Source organism: Cydia amplana, chromosome 26 (assembly GCF_948474715.1).
Source record: "Cydia amplana chromosome 26, ilCydAmpl1.1, whole genome shotgun sequence".
NCBI lineage: Eukaryota > Metazoa > Arthropoda > Insecta > Lepidoptera > Tortricidae > Cydia > Cydia amplana.
Genome location: NC_086094.1, coordinates 6,721,530 through 6,735,227, shown reverse-complemented (window position 1 = coordinate 6,735,227; position 13,698 = coordinate 6,721,530). Strand labels below are relative to the sequence as shown.

Genomic DNA, 13,698 nt, shown 5'->3' with positions numbered 1-13,698 from the left:
TGCAGTTTTGTTTCTTTTTAAAAATAAAGGAATGTCTCCTTTAAGTAAAATGAGCCAGCTTAAGGATTTAAGGTAGTTTCCCTCCAGGGCCCGACTTATCATTCCACACTGTACAAGGGCGATAGAGGGGCAGATAATTAAATTTCGATTTTCGTGGTAGACGTTCTGCTCTTTGCCGACCCCTGCCCTATGCCCTCAAAATGGAATCATTCAAGGCTATGCACCCCCTTTATGACCTAATGTGACTCAACAATGATGAGAAACGCAACTTGTTTCGAGACTGACAGTTTTCGCGTTAATTGTCAACCTGTAATATCTGTTTGGCTGTTTCTAACCACCTTAGCTAGAAAGAGACACATCATTACAGGTCTTTTATAAATCCCAGTCTGTATAATTTAATTGCTGCTGACGCACACTAACGCTGATTATTAAATACATTTAGAAATCAATCTAAAATGAACTTTAACTCGCGTAAATAAGTCTTCTTTTCATTTGTTTCGCGCCGATTCGTTTCAGTTTTTAAAGGGGGAACTAAAACAGCCTTATTCTATTGTAGGTAAGGTTTGCAATCGTAAAGCAATGTTGCAGTAAGAGAAGTAATGCTTTATTTTTTACGCGTTAAGGTGCAGATTTCATTGTGGTGCATGCAACAGCTGTGTGCACGGTCGAAGGGTGTTGACCTTGGTGTATCCCTAACCTCTGTGTAAGGCCGGTTGCTCACTACTTATGTACAAAATGCAGTTGCTATGGCAATAGACATCACAATGTAAGCTCTATGCGTCATGCATTTATATGTAGTTTGTCAAAGGACTGTCTCATTTCAAACATAGATAGAGAGAATCATATGTACTATCTTTGTGTCACACTAGTACTAGCACCCAAAATAAAAGGATGAGTATAGATTGTTTTGTTCTTATTTACTGACAAATTAGTTTGACCAACTATATTTATCTAAGTTATGCATTTTAGGAAATTTTTAGATTAGTTACGGTCTCATTTTAAATCGACATTCTGAAAGAACATGAAAATTGACAAGACAGCGATATAAAAACCGGAAAGTAGCCCCTGAAATACCGACTATACCTACGCTGAACCATTGACGTATAATATCTATATAAGGACGGGCTAATGGGGCACTAAAAATGGTACTAGTTCAGCGGTGTCACTCACGAATTCCAGCCAATCGTGCAGTCTAACGCAACTAGTTGCGACAAATAGCGCGCGTAATGCGAACTCGTCAACCAATCGCGCGCGTGATGCGAACTCATCAACCAATCGCGTTGTAGCGATTTCACAGCGCTGTACTGGCCCCTGTCATGCCTCATTATTATTGCCCGTAAAGCCAGTCCCTAGATATCTATGTCAATGCGCTGAACTTATTTCCGAATACGGAAAACTGCGTGTGTTAGCTCACGGCAAACTAAGCTGAAAGTAGCGTAACTGCGTAATAAGTCCACCGGCCACCTGTGTAAACACGCATTGTGTCGAGTTTTCGGATGGGACCGCGTCGTTTTACACATACAATCAAGGGCGTAGCCAGCCAGTGAACTAGGGGGTGGCGAGTTGATAGGCCTGGGGGGGGGGGGGGGAGAGCAGAGGCCACAGAGGGGCATGCATAAAATTTGAGCTCCAGGGTGGGGCAGCTGCCCCCCCTGCCTGTACCTGCCTACGCCCATGCATACAATGCTGTTTTCAGAAGGCTTACAGGGGCCTTACCATGATGTCTTACTGCGATTCTGTTTAGGACCTAAACTGATTTGCTAAGGGACGGAGTTATAAGACTTATGTAGCTCCCTCCTTTAGCGATTCAGTTTAGGTCCTAAACAGAATCGCAATAAGACATTATGGTTTCATGGTAAGGCCCCAGGTTATGTTAGCGGGGTGTAAATAGCGATTAGGTTCTAGTTCCTACCCTAGATAATCTATATATATATCTAGATTTTTATTATTGTATGTATGTTAGTTTGTAAGGTATGTATCTATGGGCCTTAGTTGCCTGATATTAAATGATATTTGATTTGATTTGATTTGATAAACGTGAAAGACCTGACTGACTGACTTAAATCAACGCACAGCCCAAACCGCTGGGACTAGAAAGTCCAAATTTGGCAAGTAGGTTCCTTATAAGGTCTAGGGGCCCACTAAGTAAGGATTTTTCAAAATTCATCCCCTAAAGGAGTAAAATGGGGGTCCAAAGTTTGTATGGGGAAAATATACTAATCCACGGGTACGAAGTCGCGGGCAACAGCTAGTGCGGTATAAAAGGAGTGTTTCGTGTTAATACCATAGTTTGTTGTAAGACAAACTACAAACGAGAAAGTTTACAAAGGTTTGCTTTGACTAAATAAATACCTATAGCTATTTCCAATATATTTGGCTATTTTAACCAAGTGTCCCTACACAAAACGGGGTCAGATAAAGTAGTTTACAAAACATTTGCCTCACTTTCGGTCATAAAATGTTTTAAACAAACGGTTATCATACACAGTCACTGCCTTTTGGTTCTGAGCGGTGTTATCACCGTCCCAAATGCTTATCAGCATTATAGTCGGATTATTGAAGGTTGTTCATTAAAAAGCCCTTTTATGCTCAAATAGCCAATTTACATTTTTAATTTATTGATTCCATTAGCCATATTAAATGAGAATAAGTAATAGTATTATCATACAGAACGGCCACGCACCGCCCCGCCCCGACTCGCATTACCTCGCCGCGACATAAATCTGACGGACTTCTGGCATGCTCTCAGTAGAGCGACTTACGCACACATACACAATGACGCGTGTACAGACGTGCCGCGCACACATATAAACGCAAATAATTTCTGATGTATGGCGTGTCCGCCCTGTGCCAATGGCTAAGATGTATTCTATTTAATGATATCTACCCCGACGAGAACTACTATAGTAAGTACAAGTTTCACGCACAACTACACTTAAGTTGCAAAAATATGGGTAATAAACGCACAGTAAAGTGCAAAAATATGTGTGCATACAACTAACTCAAAAATATGTCCCATAATTCTTAATTTGCTGAGATAAGAGATATGGGACACATTTTTGAGTATGATGAGTGCACCCATATTTTTACACTTGACTGACAAATTTTATAATACAAAGCTTCTACTATAGTTCGTTTTTTTTAGCATTAGAAATAAGGTAAACAATCTTGATGTGTCTTTTAATTGAAAAACACATTTTAAAACAAAATATGTACAATTATGAATCTAATACGATCATTTATATTCTTCTGGTTTCATAAGTAATAGTTTTTGAATTTAAAAAAGCGTTTTTCAATTAAAAGACGTCAAGATCGCTTACCTTCTTGCAAGTTCTTTCTAATGCAAAAAAATGAACTATAGCTCTATGTCCATGCCAAGTTTGTTAAAGCTGACCTATATTTACACATGTTAACGACTTAAGTTATAGTTGGAGATAACAAAATGTTGAACTTTGTACACTGGGCATCATGCTCATTAATAAATTATAGTTTGTCAAAGGACTGTCTCATTTCAAACATAGACAGAGAGAATCATACTATCTTTGTCTAACACTAGTACTAGTACCCAAAAGAAAAGGATGAGTATAGTTTTTTTTGTTCTTATTGACTGACAAATTGGTTTGACCAAGTATAAGTGCCTAGCGGCCTATCATGGCAAAAAATTAGCACACAGGTTACACACAACCTTAACAAATTACTTTTTATTCACCAAAACGTTTCTCAACGCTCTATTGATAGTTGAAAACCATATAAAAATCCATTCAGTAGTTTTTGAGTTTATTGCAAACATACAGACAGACAGACATGGTGGGGCACTTTATATGATGTAGCAATAGGCAGTTAAATTTATAAATAGAATTAAGTATTAAAATAAACTGTAGCTTCAAGTCATGTAAAATGAATTAAATCACGGTGCGCATGTGCGGCTTCACAAGACTTACGCTATGTCTATGACATTCATTGCCACCCAGCTAAACAAAACATCTGCGCCAGGCATTGAGGTATATACAAGAGACGACATCTCGAACAAAATTTTTCCGCACCTCAGATAAGTGCATGCATGCATGCAAAGCCGAAAATTGTTAATAAGGATGCCACGAGTATTTTTAGACTCCGTTAAACAATGTTGCATACAATACTTTTTCTACGACCAAACATTTACTTTGAAAACTAAATAATAGTAAATCAACAGTTATTCCATTGCTTACCGGTGAAATGTTATTCCATCCCTTTTATTATATTTTCTTGTGCTATTGTTGCAACTTTTTAACACGCACAAAGGCATTTTTTAATTTTTAATTTTTTTTTTAATTTTTTGTACATGTGTGGCATCTCGTCAGTGGTTGGTGACGTACTAAAAGCAAAGAAGTGCATGCGCTTCTCTGAGGTGCGGAAACATTTTGTTCGAGATGTTGTCTCTTGTATATACCTCAATGGCGCCAGGCCACAAAAATGTCATATAAAGCTGTAGTACCACAATCCTGACTATCGGGTTGTACGGCCTGGGAACGGAATCATAAAATACAACTCCCAGGCCCAGCCAAACTCAAGAGAATACAGTATGGTTTCAAAAAAATGGAGTGTTTCCATTAAATCATACTTTGTTTCTTTTTATTTTTAGTTACAAGTGGCCACCAACCGTATGGTCAGTATTGTTTCTATGTTAAGCTGAATATTCGCAATTGCAAGTGCCAGTTATTAGAAATGTAGCCGCCCCATTATACCAAAATATGTAATTATTGAAAGTGAAAATGTTAAATATTTATGTTTAATTTGTTGAAAAATAAAACATCTTCAGTTATATTACACCTATGACTAATAGGTACCCAAGGATGATAAAACATTGAGCAAATATCTCAGACAAGTTTGAACAAGTTCTTTAAAAAACTAGATATTTTTAGAAATTTGTTCAAAATATACCTACGTTTTTTTTATAAGAAAATTCATATCTATTAATACAGCCTCAAAGAAAATTCTCGAAATCATCAGAAATGTGAACAACTTGTTACTAGGCGCGACTTTCTACCTACTAGGTACCTACGTCGCAGGCGCTGTTGAAGTCAAACAGATTTCACCTACGTAAAAGGGGCTCCGAGTGACGATTATGCAAATTTATCCAAGTAAACACTGAATAACTGACGAAGACGACACTGGTTGACCCAAAAAACGAGTCCTTACGGTTGTAGTGTACGGTTGTATTTAGGTTAGGTTCCGAACAAAGACAATTTTCAAACTAATCACAATGAAAATGATGGAAATAATTATGAGAAATGACAATTTAGGACTTACCCGGATGCCTCCGTGATAATTTTTCGCGTTTAAAACACCCTATGAGCGGATAATTTTTCTGTTTCCACCTCGGATGAATAAGACTGAACGCTTGACAGATGACTGGCCGTCCAAAAAGATGGAGGATGGTAGCCAAATTACGTCACTCGGCGGGAAATACAAAAATCGTCATTTCACATACTTTTAATTAAAATATAGTAAATTATAATTAATAAATATGTTTAAAATAGGCTTAAAATTATGAACTCACCTCATGAACTGAAGATTTATGTGGATAAGTGACAATTTCGTGAGTTTTGCTAATACATCTAGATGGCTGGTATCAATCCGATTCCGTGCGCTGTTGCCAAATGGTTATTGCATCAGAAATTTGAGAACGTTCAGATTTAAACATTTCAAGACACTTGATCATAACTTATTGTTAATTCCACAATAATAATGTTAAAGTATCTTTCCAACAAGAAAAAACATCAAAATATCAACGCAAGTATTACTTTTCGTTGTCCCAAAACTAGTATGGCGGAACGGCAACGTCGCTCAGCTTGAATCACTTTGAATTTATTTGAACAAAGAAAATCTGACTTTTATGTTTAAAATCACTATTAGTTAATAACTCAAGTTTACTAGTTTAAAACTACAAACGTACAAAATGATGTCAAAAAATAACTACTTTTATTTTATATGATAGTTGATAGTTATCGCTAGAAAGTGTAAAAATAACTGAAATCGAACGAGCTTGTTTTCGTTTGGGTAGGAGTAAACAAACAAAGACGCGGTGTTGCCATACTCCGTTCAAAAAAGCTACTAAAACTACTAGTGGTGTTTCTAATTTGTTTGTTTGTCGTATTGAAATTTGTATGTCGGGTTTGTATGTATGTAATCATAATTCTTTATTGCAACCATGAACTTACAATGAGCTTATAGCTGGTCAAGCAGATATTGTTAGTAGAAAAAGGCGGCAAATTTGAAAAATGTAGGCGCAAAAGGATATCGTCCCATAAAAAATTTGAATTTCGCGCCTTTTTTTACTGACAAGATTTGCTTGACCAGCTATAGGTCTGAGTATCTAAGATTTTGTTTTCCATTTTTATAGTTTTACAAAATTTGAATTGACATACAATCCATAATACAATCGAATGTGATTTGTAGAGGAGAATAGCCAGACAGACATATAGCCGTATCCAGACGAGCTGGGCAAATCGACCGATTTGGTCAGGAAAATAATTGGCGCCAACCTCATCTAGCGTCCACACATACACAATTTAATCACCAATTTGCATTCGGTGCATTTCATAGATACTAAATCTTTGGATTCCTCCGAAAACGGTGCCGTAAAGCTTTGGATTCCTCCGAAAACGGTGCCGTCATATTACGGCCGCTATATAGCGTTGACTGACGTCACTTGAACGTTGTCTATGTAAACAAGATGGCGCGGTTTCCTAGACGGCGTTACGTTACGTTGATTGTCAACGTAACGTAAGATGACGGCCGTCATGACGGTGTCGATAGTTTCGTGAACGTTTTATTAGATAGCGGTGACGCCATTTTGAATAAATGACACGAGATTTGAATAAATGATTCCGTACTACGATTATTTTCCTCTTCTGATGATATTTCATCCTCCAAGTAAATTATAGATGATCAAGCAAATCTTGTTAGTAGGAAAAGGCGCGAAATTCAAATTTTCTATGGGACGTTGTCCCATCGCGCCTACATTTTCAAATTTGCCGCTTTGACCTTGGTGGATGACGGTGTGTTATGACGCCGTGGTACTTTCCACATGTCGCCACCGTAAAGACGGCCGTCTTTTGCGGCCGCTATATGACGGCCGTCATATGACGGCACCGTTTTCGGAGGAATCCAAAGCTTAAAGACGGCCGTCTTTTGCGGCCGCTATATGACGGCCGTCATATGACGGCACCGTTTTCGGAGGAATCCAAAGCTTAATATGACGGCCGCTATATAGCGTTGAATGACGTCACTAGAACGTTGTCTATGTAAACAAGATGGCGCGGTTTCCTAGACGGCGTTACGTTACGTTGATTGTCAACGTAACGTAAGATGACGGCCGTCATGACGGTGTCGATAGTTTCGTGAACGTTTTATTAGATAGCGGTGACGCCATTTTGAATAAATGACACGAGATTTGAATAAATGATTCCGTACTACGATTATTTTCCTCTTCTGATGATATTTCATCCTCCAAGTAAATTATAGATGATCAAGCAAATCTTGTCAGTAGGAAAAGGCGCGAAATTCAAATGTTCTATGGGACGTTATCCCTTCGCGCCTACATTTTTCAAATTTGCCGCTTTGACTTTGGTGGCTGACGGTGTGTTATGACGCCGTGGTACTTTCCAGTCTTTCCACATGTCGTCACCCTAAAGACGGCCGTCTTTTGCGGCCGCTATATGACGGCCGTCATATTACGGCACCGTTTTCGGAGGAATCCAAAGCTTAACTTCGAAAATTGGCATTTTTGTGTCCGCACCTGCTGATTTTATCGGGGAATTTCATCAGATTGGCGAAAAATTGTCTCGTATGGACTCCGCTTACTAAAGATTATTGCCCTCGTTGACAATCAACGCCGTCTAGGAAACCGCGCCATCTTGTTTACATAGACAACGTCAAAGAGTAAAGTAAGTGCTGGTTGTCTATGTCACTACTGTGCGCCTTTGACAGCAATATTCTTATGCGAGTGCAATAGAGATAGCAACAGGTGGGTCAATGTACGAAAATCTATCAGAGGGGCTACCGCGAAAACGTTTTTCGCAAATTGCGGGGATCTTTCTCTTTTACTCCAGTGATGAAACATTGAAGTGTTTTTTTTTGTAAAATATGAGTTTGAGCCGAAATACCAAAACATGTGTCCATTAATTTTTCATTTTCTCTAACATATAATCAAATCAGTTATTAACTATAGGTGGTCAACCAAATCTTGTCAGTAAAAAAAGGCGCGAAATTTAAATTTTCTATGGGACGATATCCCTTCGTGCCTACATTTTTCATATTTGCCGCCTTTTTCTACTGTCAAGATCTGGTTGACCAAGTATGTATGTATGTATGTATATACTTTATTGCACATATAAATAAAAACACGAGAAACATAGTTACAGAGTAAATTAAATACAACAAAGGCGAACTTATCCCTGTATGGGATCTCTTCCAGTTAACCTTTGAGGAAACGAATAAAACAAAACAGAAGTAACGATGAATGACAAGCAAAACAATAGTGTACAATCACTAAAGTTAATGAAATGCAAGTTTTGAATACACATTGTTACAAATAATATACATAAACATAAATAGAAATACTTAAATAAATAAAAATAAAGCGTACATATATAAATATAACCTAAATTAAATAAATAAATAAATACTCAATATATATCATAAAACAAATAGATATGAGCTCGAACCAGAAAAGTAAAGGAAACAAGTATAGCAATTTGTTTTAACAAAAAGTAACTCTCTACAGAACTTACAGCGTTTGGTCACTTTTCAGTACTTAGGAGGACAATTTCTCCCAATTTGGACATGTAAAAATGAATACGTGTCTGTTATTTTAGAAATTTAGACTACTCGTATAACATATATAAAAATAAATCAAATCGGAGCCGGACAGATGGGCACCTTTCCTTGAGTTACAAAATAATTTGAATAGTAGGTTTCTTCTTACTTGTAGCAACACTATGTACTAGATACTAAAGTTTTTCATTTCCGTCAGTAGAAAAAAAGCGCCAAATTTTAAAAATGTAGGCGCGTAGGGTTATTATACTTGGTCAACCAGATCTTGACAGTAAAAAAAGGCGGCAAATTTGAAAAATGTAGGCTGCGAACACTGACTTAATATAAAAGAAATAGACACACAAAGCAGAACAAAAACGTCAAGAAATGTGGATCCCAATGACGTTTCGCACCATTTGCATTGATGATAAAAACGCTTACGTAAATTTTGAGTCAAGATAAATGTTTCGTACAGAAAAGAGCTTAATGTCGTAAGCATTAAGTGTCAAATTTGCAAACATAAGTACCAACACTGTTAAAAAATTTAGTCCGATGGCACTAAACGTAACGTATTTACGTCAAACAACGTCAAACGAGAATAATGAACGAATGGAGTCACTTTGGTACACTTTAATATGTATTACTGTACAGGAAAACCAATAGAAGTAATAAATAAAACAAATTTAATTTAATCGGGAGCTCAAATAAAATTAATTCGTGGTTCAAATTCAAACAAATTAAATTTTTAATTCGTAAGTATACGTCTTTAAATACTAATTTCCTTGAAATAAATTCTACTTATTAAATAACTGTGTATCTAAGATCTACATTTACTCATAGCGCGGGTGTACGGGGACATTTAGATACTGATTGGATTTTTTTTATAAAGTCTACCTATACTTTATAAAAAAATCCTGTGTCACTGTGTTCCGACAGGTTTAGCATTTACAGTTAGTCGATATAAGCCCTTATTGGTGGTGTATATGTCGGAAACAGGGAAATGGCCCGAACACACAAGTGCCGTTTTGCCTGGTTTAAAACTGCATCACCCCTATCTCTTGCTATAATTAAATAGCAGTCCACTTTGCACGTCGCATAGGTTTTCTTGGAAATCTTGAATTTAAACATAATATTATTTCTTATGAATTCCATATAAAAATATAAAAAAATATTGACCTCACATCGACTCATTAGATTTTTGTTCCTTAACATCCCTTCTTTGGTACTAACAAATTAATTTATTCAAAACCATAAAATTACCACCAGATTACATAAATTATGTAATGCTATCCAAAGAACTAACCGAAAGAAATACATTCCATCCTTTTTCCTTGTTTTATCATTGTTATTTTTACATATTTTAACGGCACATTTCGTAATTGTTGACAACTTCACATTTGAGCGTTTCAAACAAGACTAAACGAAAAAGTAATGCATGATCTGTTTTGACATCACTTTTGTGGGGCCATTTTTGGCGGCTGATTGGGTATCCAGTTCTTTATACTATATCAATGGCTGCGAAGGGATATCGTCCCATAGAAAATTTGAATTTCGCGCCTTTTTTTACTGGCAAGATTTGGTTGACCAGCTATATGTCCCATCATAGAATTACCCCCGGTTTAAACTCTCGCGCGAGCCACGAGACGAGCCGCGAGCCGCGCCACGAGAAGCGAGTCCACCGTTTACACTCGCGTTCGGCTTGTCATTCGGTTATAAACCTTATGCCGTGCCGTTAGTGTTTAAATTATATTAGCTCGACGAGCTTGCGAGCCACGAGACGAGCCGCGAGCCCACCGCTTACACTCTCGTCTGTCAATCTTCAAAAGTGCGACCAAAAATGAAATGCAAGTGTAAGCGTAAATTGTCTAGATGTGAGATCAAAAATAGTGATGTCATGTTACAACATATTACTAATCTGTCGGTGTTTGATTGCTTTATCGACTACTTTTTCAAATGTGTTATTTTAAACGTTAAAATTCTACGACATTATGATGTATAAAATAACACCTGGACTGCGTGTGCTATCAAAATCGTTACAGCCTTATCTTAGTCTAACTCTTACTGTGTTGGAAGGTGAAGTTTAAATTTACTGCTAAACATCTGCACCTTCAAAATGGTACTTATAATAATCGTTATTATTTGAAGTAGGTTATAAAGGTTAATATCTTAATTATGTCTTGTGAAGAAATGATTACATATATAGCTATTAATATACCGACAAGTTATCGATACTGTCATCTGAACATTTTGTCAAGCCCTAGCGTAAAGTAACAGTTTGTTTTTACACAAAATATTTTAAATTATTGAGTAATATGATAAAATATTAGCACACAAAGGAAGAAAAACTTATAATCAACTGTATAAACCGGCTTCTTACACTTTTTATGCTGTTAATTTGACAAAATATCGTTAAGAAAATTTCGCTCGGAATATCATTATTCCTTTGAAATGAGTATTTGCTAGGTTTATTTGGCCCCGTGACACTGAAATCCGGTACACTACAAGACACATAGATGGTAGTATCTTCATTGTATTACTTTATCAAATAGTTTTCTTCCGAATTCCGGACGTCTGCGGCCGTCATCAAACTCAAAAGTGGTCACGTTTTCTCATTGGTAGTCTGACTCTTTCGCACTCATGGGATGTTCATATACGTGATGGCTTCCCTTTCGCACACTTCAGCTGTCTGTCAAGCGCGAGCGCGAAAATGACAAGTCTGTGTGTCCCATAGAACATTTGAATTTATCTACTGACAAAGTCGTTTGACAGGCTATACCATTCAAAATAACAACCAAAAAAAAATATCCAAAATTAATGGTTTAAAAATATAAAATTTTAATTAAAAAAAATATAGTCTGTCAAACACCTAATTTCAGTCGCTCTAACTCAAGCGCGAGCGCGAGAATTACAAGTCTGTGCTCTAACTAGTATCGTGGGACTATGGGGAGTAGAGAATTAACAAAATCTTATGTGTGAAAAAGTTTTATTCTATACTTTCTTTACTATTTTCTACCGTACCGGCCGTACCGCCGTGATATCATACAAATATGTGGCATACGATATATCATTTAAAACATTATATGCTATGACTTATGACAAATCATCCCATGGTCATTCGAAGCATGATTATTGGATGATTTTAGGGTGGGGCCTGGGGTCAAAAATAGATGACGTAATTTATGAACAGCCCCTAGGTAGTGTAGTATTTTAATAAACTTAACTGAATTTGATGCCTAACAATAACACTAGCACAATATGTCAACATTATCTTGAATAAAAAGGCACTTTCTAAAGTTATCACCAACAGTTAATATTATGTATGTATGTATATGAAAAAACATAAGCTTGGAACTTAATATTCTACATAAAAGGGTCAGAACAGAATTTAAAGGAGGGTGGGCAAATTGGTCTAATGACCAATAAGGACAAGCAATATGTCACTGGATAGCTTATTCTAAGTTTTAATACTTTTACTATGGCAGATAGTCCCAAATCTTTGTGTGAAAAAAGTTATCACCACAAAAAGTAGTGTGAGTTTAAACGTGACTGCAATAGTTTTTTTTATACTAAGTTCCTGTGTCGCAATCATTAAGGTTTTGTTATTGTGGATGATTTGGTGTCACGATATTTTAGTTTTTTATTCGTTTTCTTATGCTTTTTGTGTCATAATTTTTTTTTATCAGAGATTTGAGAAGTCTCGTCATACAAAAAAAAACCGGCCAAGTGCGAGTCGGACTCGCGCACGGAGGGTTCCGCACCATCAACAAAAAATAGAGCAAAACAAGCAAAAAAACGGTCACCCATCCAAGTACTGACACTACTGACCCCGCCCGACGTTGCTTAACTTCGGTCAAAAATCACGTTTGTTGTATGGGAGCCCCACTTAAATCTTTATTTTATTCTGTTTTTAGTATTTGTTGTTATAGCGGCAACAGAAATACATCATCTGTGAAAATTTCAACTGTCTAGCTATCACGGTTCGTGAGATACAGCCTGGTGACAGACGGACGGACGGACAGCGGAGTCTTAGTAATAGGGTCCCGTTTTTACCCTTTGGGTACGGAACCCTAAAAATGGAGTATATAAAAAAACCTCTCCAATGGTATTATGTCGCTTATTCTTATTGGTTCATAGGCCAGTGTCCATACAAATCTGCCCATCCTCCTTTAATAGTAAAATCATAATCAATTTATATCCAATATATAAAGATGGAAAACATTAACAACTCTTTATAAATATTTTATAATTAGGCATACAATCTAAATATATTTAAAATTAAATATTAAGAAACACTGTAATACTACTTATTTTTCTAAACTAACTTACCTTAACATAGTTTTATCCGAAAATCACGATCCAATTTAGATATAATTGAGAACAAGTTTATTCAAATTACAATAAAAAACTACACATTGTGTTGTATACTAAAAATTGTATAACTGTATAATATATAAAGGCATATGGGTGTTTTTAGGGTTCCGTACCTCAAAAGGAAAAAACGGAACCCTTATAGGATCACTCGTGCGTCTGTCTGTCTGTCTGTGCGACCATTTATCTCCCCTTTATCTCCGAAACTACTGGGTCTAACATTAAAAAAAAACACAAAATTAGTTCTTTACCTATAGATGACAGGAAACCCTATTAGAAATGTGCAGTCAAGCATGTGTCGGACTTAATGTACGGTACGGAACCCTTGGAACGCGAGTCCGACTCTCACTTGGCCGGTTTTTTAGGGTTTTCTTGTCTGTCAGTCTGTGTAGTCAAACCCTTTTATCTCGGGATCTGGAAGTGTGTGCAAGGGCCCGTAACAGGCGTGGCTCACTCCGCGATTTCGTCGCTTTGCTAGAGGTAGCTAAAAGTACATCCGTTCCACACCAATTTTGGTGGCTAGCCATAAGCCGC

At 36.9% G+C, this 13,698-nt stretch overlaps 1 protein-coding gene across 1 annotated transcript in view; it reads right to left on the bottom strand.

The window, feature by feature from the left end:
- Positions 1 to 5,425, bottom strand: part of LOC134660274 (cyclin G) — a 47,942-nt gene extending 42,517 nt beyond the window's left edge. Inside the window, exon 1 of the mRNA XM_063516018.1 lies at positions 5,290 to 5,425. The gene's annotated coding sequence lies outside the window, so the exon portion shown is untranslated. The remainder of the gene's footprint in view (positions 1 to 5,289) is intronic.
- Between the last annotated feature and the right edge of the window lie 8,273 nt (positions 5,426 to 13,698).